The sequence below is a fragment of the Nuphar pumila genome, chromosome 9 (genome assembly GCF_984573655.1).
Source record: "Nuphar pumila chromosome 9, dmNupPumi1.hap1.1, whole genome shotgun sequence".
NCBI classification, from domain to species: Eukaryota; Viridiplantae; Streptophyta; class Magnoliopsida; order Nymphaeales; family Nymphaeaceae; genus Nuphar; species Nuphar pumila.
In genome coordinates this window covers 14,822,061-14,830,665 of record NC_143257.1, presented here as the reverse complement: position 1 = coordinate 14,830,665, position 8,605 = coordinate 14,822,061, and the positions used below count along the sequence as shown (strand labels likewise).

The following is an 8,605-nucleotide window of genomic DNA, read 5'->3' as shown; positions in this document are numbered from 1 at the left end:
TCTCTATTTATTGCTTCTTAACTCCGCCTATGTATAACTGTTTAGTTATACACTGCCAGTCCCAAGCTCGGATAAAGGAGGAGGGTTGCGGTAGGCCTGTGACAGCCAGCATAAAAACTTAGTCATACCCTATGAATATGAACCAATATGAGAATTTCGTTGGGGCGTTCCCTACTGAGCGACGCGTTGTACTCTATAGGCCCGGAGGCAGTGATAAATGGGCAAGGGTTGCTAGGTCGTCGCCCGGAAGCGACGCGTCACACCGGCGCCCGGGTGTGGTGTCAAATAGGCAAGGGTTCCCTCACTTTGTTGGACGGGTGAGGGTAAAGAAGTTAGTCCAAGACCATAAAATTAGGTTAGCCACTTGGAACATAGGATCTTTAACTGGTAAGTTGGTAGAGTTAGTAGATGTTATGTGTATGAGAAAGATTGATATTTTATGTCTACAAGAGACCAAATGGGTAGGTGAGAAAGCAAAAGTGATAGAACCTTGGGGATATAAGATTTGGTATACAGGAATAAATATGAATAGGAATGGAGTAGGGATTGTTATGAGTCATGAGTTTATAGATAATGTAGTTGAGGTCCGTAGGAAGGGCGATAGGATTTTACTTATTAAATTAGTATTAGGTACAAATATTATTAATATTATTAGTGTTTATGCACCTCAAGTAGGTTTAGATGATTCCATTAAGCGTCAATTTTGGGAAGATTTAGATGAAGTAGTACAAGGGATATCTTATGGAGAAAAGCTTTTCATCGGCGATGACCTTAATGGGCATGTAGGCATTAGTAGGGATGGATTTGAGAGTATCCATGGAGGCTATGGTATAGGAGAAAGAAACGAAGATGGAGAAAGGATTTTAGATTTTAGTTTGTCCTATGATATGATCTTAGCAAACACTTGGTTTAGGAAGAGGGAGTCTCACCTAGTAACATTTAAAAGTGGGGTTAATACGAGTCAGATAGATTTTTTCCTACTTAGAAAGAGAGATAGGGGTTGTTGCATCGATTGTAAGGTTATACCGGGAGAAAGTGTAGCTACACAACATAGAGTCTTAATTTTACATCTTAGAATTAGACAATACCGCAAAAGGGATAGACATATGATAGATCCTAGAATTAAGTGGTGGGCACTGAAAGAAGCTAAACAAGAAATGTTTGTAGAGCGGGTAGTTAAGGAAGTTGATTGATGTGTCGAGGAGGATTCAGAATCTATGTGGAATAAGATAGCGGGTGGCATGAGAAAGGTGGCTAAGGAGGTATTGGGTGAGTCTAAAGGCGGTGCACCGCTAGGTAAGGATACATCGTGGTGGAACGAGGATGTCAAATTAGCTATTAAGGTTAAAAGAGAGTGTTATAGAAATCTAAGTAAAAATCATGATAATGAGAATTTGGAGAAGTATATGATAGCAAAGAAGGAAGCTAAAAAAGTAGTTCGGAACGCGAGGGATAAGGTATATAAGGAGGTTTATGACAAGTTGGATACCAAAAAGGGTGAGAAGGATATTTATAGGCTTGCAAAGATGAGAGATAGGAAATCGAGGGATCTGGGTATGGTTAGATGTATCAAAGATGAAACGCAAAGGGTTTTAGTCAAAGATGAGGAGATTAAGGAGAGATGGAAAGATTATTTTGATAAGCTATTTAATGAAAGTCATGCTCAAGATCTTGGAGACTTTTCAATTCCTTTTCATGAGATGAATCGTGACTTCATGCGCAAGATTCAAAAGAAAGAAATTGCAGAGGCTTTGAAGAAAATGAAATCAAGAAGGGCAGTTGGCCCAGATGGTATACCTATCGAGGCTTGGAAATGCTTGGGAGAGAAAGGTTTAGAATGGTTGACAAATCTTTTTAACAAGATTTGGCGGACAAATAAGATGCCTAATGAGTGGAGGAAGAGTACTTTGGTGTCTCTATATAAAAATAAGGGTGATATACAAGATTGCACAAACTATCGTGGTATAAAACTCATGAGTCATACTATGAAACTTTGGGAGAGGGTGATTGAGTCTAGGTTGAGGAAGATTGTCATGATATCGGAGAATCAATTTGGTTTTATGCCTGGAAGATCAACTATGGAAGCTATACATCTTCTTAGACAACTTATTGAGAGAAATAGAGAGAGGAACAAAGATTTGCATATGGTTTTTATTGATTTGGAGAAGGCTTACGATAGAGTACCTAGGGACGTTCTCTGGTGGACAATGATGAAGAAAGGTGTTTCTCTCAAGTACATTAGTATAATTAAAGATATGTATGAAGGAGTAGTAACCAATGTTCGCACTTGTGGAGGGGTGACAACCAATTTTCCTATAACGGTTGGGTTACATCAAGGATCTGCTTTAAGCCCTTTCCTATTTGCTATAGTGATGGATGAGCTTACGAGATCAATTCAAGAAAATGTGCCGTGGTGTATGTTGTTTGCTGATGATATTGTTTTGATTGATGAGTCTAGAGCTGGGGTTAATGCTAAGTTAGAATTATGGAGTCAGACATTGGAAGCAAGAGGTTTTAAGTTGAGTAAGAGTAAGACAGAATACATGGAATGTCGATTTAGTAAGCAACGAAGTAGTGATGGGAGTGTAGTGAAGCTTGGTGAGCACGAAATACCGGTGGATGATTCTTTCAAATATTTGGGATCTATCATTCAAAAGTATGGAGAAATTGATGGAGATGTAAATCATAGGATAAATGTTGGGTGGATGAAATGGAAGAGTACAACTGGAGTGTTGTGCGATCGTAGAATGCCATTGCGGTTGAAGGGAAAGTTTTATAAGACGACTATTAGGCCCGCTTTACTATATAGTACGGAATGTTGGGCTGTCAAGAGACATCATATTCAAAAAATGAGTGTAGCTGAGATGCGTATGCTGAGATGGATGTGTGGAAATACAATAAAAGATAAGATTCAGAACGAGGAGATACGTAAGAAGGTAGGCGTTGCACCCATTGAAAATAAGATGAGAGAGAATCGTTTACGGTGGTTTGGACATATTCGACGAAAGCCTAATGATGCTCCAGTTAGAAGGATGGAGAAATGAGAAAATATATTAATTAAAATAGGTCGGGGTAGGCCTAGGAAGACATGGATGGAGGTGATAAGAAAGGATATGAATGCTTTGAACCTCACCGAGGACATGGCATTGGATATAAATGAATGGAGGAGAAGGATTCATGTGGAAGACCCATAATGATTTTCTTTGTTGGTTCATATCGCCGACCCCAATTGTTTTGGGATGAAGGCGTAGTTGTTGTTGTTGTATATTTTTTTTTTTTCAGTTTATTATGCTGGACCGGAGGGCTGGAAGAAGCTCTCAGGAGATGATGTTGGGGAACTTCATTATAAATACTACCCAGTGATTCAAGAACAGGAAATGACTGAGTCCAAGGCATAAGGTATCAGGCGTTTTGGCTGAAAATTTCCAAAGGTTAGGATTTTTCTTGAACGAACTTCTGGCATCCTATGCAAGCCAAACTAATATAGCTATTGACAGCAGGGTTCTGGACGCTGAATCATTCTGTATTCTGTCAAGGATGTTTGCTTGCATCAATCATATTTCACATTCTTGATGGTATTGATCTGTTGAAATTGATGACATTATGTTTTGAACCCGTGTCGCTTGCAGTATGTGGTAGTGGGGGCCTATGAATGTGTTGTATAAGTTGCTGCATATCTTGCAATACGTGGTTTAGGGATTTGAGAATGTAAAAAGTGATCTGGTTAAGCATCCAAATCAATTCTGTTTATGGCATTTAAATTTAGACGAGTCTGCAGCACCAGAACAGTCAAGGACCATTTCTATTAGTCTGCATAACCCACAAGGGCAAGGTCCATTGATGACCGTGAATGTGTTCGGACCAAGCTCGTGAGCCTGCATCTTTAATCCTAATTTAGTGTTTTTTGTTCCTAAAAGTTAAATATCAATTTACCAAGAAGTTCGTGACTTGAGAATCTTTGTTGCTGATAATGATGTGTTAAACAGGAAATCCCCATTAAGGCAAACCGTTTGCTTGTAAATCTGTTTCTACAGGTACATAACCAATCCAATTTTTTTGAGTTCTAATCCAGGATAAGTCCTGATTGCTAAAAAACAAACAAGGATCCAACTGAGTTGGAAACATGGTTAATCTCCTTGCTGCTTGGTTGATCCAATTCGTTGAGGCTAGGGAGCACCAAAGATCCAGTCAACACACTGACTGTGCACACTCCGAGCATGATTGTGACTAGGGTCTTGTTTCGCTTCCAATGCAGAGACAATCCAACGAGGAACTTCTTGTTGGCTAAGCCTGAGATGAGATGGAGCGAACTGAGCTGGGCATACTAAAAAATCGAATATTTGTTCGAATGTGAAAACCTTTTAAACTCTGCAGACTCATCCCTTCAAGTAGGTCTAATGCATGTACAAACCATTGGGGTTTTTCCTGACCTCTCAGTCCTTTCAATGATTGCACACTCTCCACCCTTTATTCCCCATAAAGGCTACTTCCAAAGAGAGTACTGGCTACCAACGAGTGCCTGCAACAGAAGAATGATGAAATGATTTTCTTTCCTAAAAATCAGAGCTGCTTTCGAGATCATGATCTGGTTTTCATTGGCTGCTAGTACACTGTTCATCATGCTGAAGTAGCTAGGGCACATGGTTGACATGGAGCTAGAATAACCATGATGAGATCTCCAGGTCTATGCTTCAATCTCACATGCTACTTAGATCTGACACCGTACATTTTCACCAAGATTGTGAGTCAGCCTCCCTTGACCGATCCTATTCTAATGGCTTCCGAACGGTTCGACTTTTGCACTCTCTCTTGAGTCTAGCTTATTTTTTGCAAGTGTATCTAGTATTGGGGTCTAACCTGTGTTAACAATCCGGATCTTGGTTTTTTCTCAGCAAGGGAACAACTCGCAAGATTATACAAAAATATATTTCTTAAAACATTAGAGAAAACCTTGATGTACATAATATTATTGAAATTAAAAACATAAAAATTCATTTGCATCTGGACAATATTTGTTAGATAGGTTTTAACGCTTAAAGAAGCCCACTGTTAGGGGAGATTTATTGATTGACATATATATATATATATATATATATATATATATATATATATATATATATATATATATCCACAAATAACTAATTTAGTTATTAATATATGTTCTTATATTTTTTATTTTTTGACGCGAATGACCATTAGTGACAGCTAATGCCGTCACTGATACTGAAAATGTGTTTTTGAAGAGAATGATCATTAGTGATGGCTATAGCTGTCACTATAGGTCTTCTCTTGCGAAGGAAGTAATTATCACTGCAGATTTTATTTAGTGACTGCTTGACCTGTCACTAAAACATTTAGTGACAGACCCTGGGGCTTTTAGTGACAAATTCTGGGGCCGCCTCACTAGAAGTTTATTTTGTTGTAGTGTTGAGATAGATTATCTAGGTCCACTTTAATGACCAAAGTTGCGCCACCCATTTGACTCAAGTGACCAAGAGTTCCAACTTGGTTAAGCTAAATTAACCAATTTCCTGCAAGACCAGGCACCTCATTGCTTGACTGATTTTATGGGCCAATCCTTCCTAAAGATTCAGAAAAATCAGCAAAGTCTTCCAAGTTGATAATGGCTCAGAATTGTTGATCACCATGTTCTTGTTTTCTGGCTCATGCTACACATACGGGTGATGGGAGGTAAAGACGATGGTTCTCTAGAAACCAACACTGGACTGAGACTGTTCTGTAACATGATAATGTTACATCAATACAAGGGATTCCCAAACAGGATGACATAAGCAGGCACCGACCTTAAGTCCTTATGCAGAAGCTGATCTATGACTTCGAGGGGCCAGCATCATGTAAGCTCCTGACTGCAACCTTGACCGCACCAATAGCTCCAGCTCTCTCATTTCTGGGCTCAACCCTTGAGTATCGTTCAACGAACCCTCATCCAACTGAGCTCCAATATAGAATGCTATCTGCACGAAAGAATGGAAGTTACTTCATAACCAGAGGCAGATTCAACGCATGCGGGAGATCGCAGGGTATGACTCGAGACTCCTGTAATAGTAAACACGTCAATCCAGAAAGAATTTCCAAAGAATGCATAAACAATGACAGAACTATCGATACTTGTAAGAAGTGAACAATATGTTTGTAGCCATCATTGTGAAACAGAGCAACATGAAGTTTTCTGCTTGGAGAAAACTTCTCATGGAAACTTGTTTGAGGTTTTTTCGTTCTTTCATATTCCAAATGAAAAATGTTTCCACAAGGTTTTTAACTTTCTAGCTGTTGGATCTATTTTAGAATTTGGAGTCCCCCCACCTCTCTCTCTCTCTCTCTCTCTATATATATATATATATATATATATATATATATATATATATATATATATATATATATAACTGAAATATGTAAACCAGTAAAATATGTAAACTGGTATGCACTGAGATTTTCGTAAGTTTTTTTTTTAAATTTCATGGTACGGATCAGATCTAGATGATTGGTTTTATAGAGATGGACTCTTAGATCATCCGATTACGATGTATAAGAAGAATCTTACAAGGCTTGAAAATCAATGGCTCAGAATTTTTGTAAATATTCAAGCATACAAATTCACATTTCTTGATCTATCTAATAGCCAATTCCAAGCAAATGGACCATGCCGAATGCATCTGCAGGGTTAGATTTGCAAAAAACTCGGCAAATTTCGGTTCATACTAGTTTACATATTCTAGTTTCCCTATATATATATATATTATCTCAAGCAAACACAAACACATGCACATATATGCAAATGAAAAAAAAGTACCAAAGTTTTTTTCTTTTAAAGACGCCAAACAAAATTCTTGAAAATATAGCTAGAAAGTTGATGACACTCTTAATCTCTGCTGTTCTATTCCTGGTGATAATATCCAATCTATGTCACATGGGTGCGGGTGCCGGGGTGCGGCACTTTCAAAAACCTTGGGTGCGGGGGTGTGGCAGGGGCAAAAATGTAAAAATATATATATATATATATATATATATATATATATATATATAGAAGGGGGGTCCGGGGGTTCTCCCCGATGCGGGTCCCGCATCCATGATTGCTCATTAGTGATTAGAAGGTTACCAAACATATTTCTAAATGTTGGGATTTGACTACCTATCATATGGGTGCCAATGAATTCAATGATTTCATAGACTTAGCAGGACTGATAGAGATTGATTATGGGTCTTCCTGTTTTACTTGGCATAACAAGCAAGTTGGTCCTAACTATCGCGCCAGTAGGATCAATCACTGCTTCGTTAATGACCATTGAATGTTCAGATCATCCCAACTCTTCCACCTTATGACGAACCGCAATACATAGCATAAACAAATGAACTGACTTAAGAGGGAGGACGAATCTTATGTGGCGGGAAGAGAATATTTTTTGAGAGGCCTCAAATTATTTCTTTAAGTTATTTGTTAGGGGCTACATCAATCGTAACCCTTTTAAAGGTTGTCCAGATCCATGGGGTTGGAAGAAGAGGTGGTTAAGGTGGTCTTTATTCTTGATGGAGATAGCGCCCCAAGCTTAGATGGGTACTCAGATAGCTTCTTTACTTCATTCTGGTCTATTATATCTAAAGACATTTCTGAGGTGGTTAGAGATTTCTTTCTCAAAGAGAAGATCATGTCCAGAGTTGTGGAGCCTGATTTATAGTTTTTGCCTTTGTAGGAAGGGGGGTCCATGGGCTCCCCCCGTTGCGGGTCCCGCTGCGCAGTCAACGGGGGGGGTCCAGGGGGGCCGCTCCTTGTGGGGGGGTTATAAGGGGGCAGCCCCCCCCTCCCCCGCCCAAGATTTTTTTTTAAAAATTCTACAGCCCATTTCATAGGGAAAATTAAAAAAAAAATCCAAAAAATGGACCGAAATGACCTTGGGTGCGGTCAACGCACCCAGGGTCGGGTTGGCCGCACCCACACCCGTGTCGAGTCGCGTCGACACGGGCCGAATCCGTGTGACTTAGTATCCAGTGCAGAATTCAGTCCCATAACAAGGTTAAGAATCACAAAATATACTACCAATTCACATTTCACAGTGAGAAGTTGAATGCTAGCATCTTGAAAGGTTTCAAGAACTTCACATGCTCACAAAGAAAACACCGAGATTGCTTTATCCAATACTTGGGGTGCTTCAGTCATCTTCCCAAATGCTTTGCAGATTGATTATTAATTGCTGTTTCACGTCAACCACTCTTTGGGTCACTAAGAAACTAGCAAGGTAGGCTTTGAGTCCTTACTGAGTGCAATTTGGCCAAAGAGCCTCCTGATTCATTGTCTCTCTCTCTCTCAATACGTAAGATTTGAAATATACACCAGAGCGGGGTTTGTTTTGCTGCAAATTCCAACACTCATCTTAAACATCAACCAATCAAGAGAGTATCTCCTCTACCAGCTTTTCTGTAGACCTATTTTCTCGTCCAAGAGAATGCTTTTAAAGGATACCCAATCGACAACCAACTGAAATTAATACACTAGCCCAAGGACTTCTGTCAGTTTTCCCATCACTCTGCTTCCTCTCCATATCATATGAACACTAAAATCTTCTTTTTCTCTATATTATAATCACCATAA

General features: G+C 39.2%; 1 long non-coding RNA gene across 1 annotated transcript; it reads left to right on the top strand.

The window, feature by feature from the left end:
• Nucleotides 1-3,287: 3,287 nt before the first annotated feature.
• Nucleotides 3,288-3,613, top strand: LOC149828454 (uncharacterized). The gene is made up of 2 exons (XR_016434290.1): nt 3,288-3,431; nt 3,501-3,613. It is a non-coding gene; the product is annotated as an uncharacterized LOC149828454 (long non-coding RNA).
• The last annotated feature ends 4,992 nt before the right edge of the window (nt 3,614-8,605 follow it).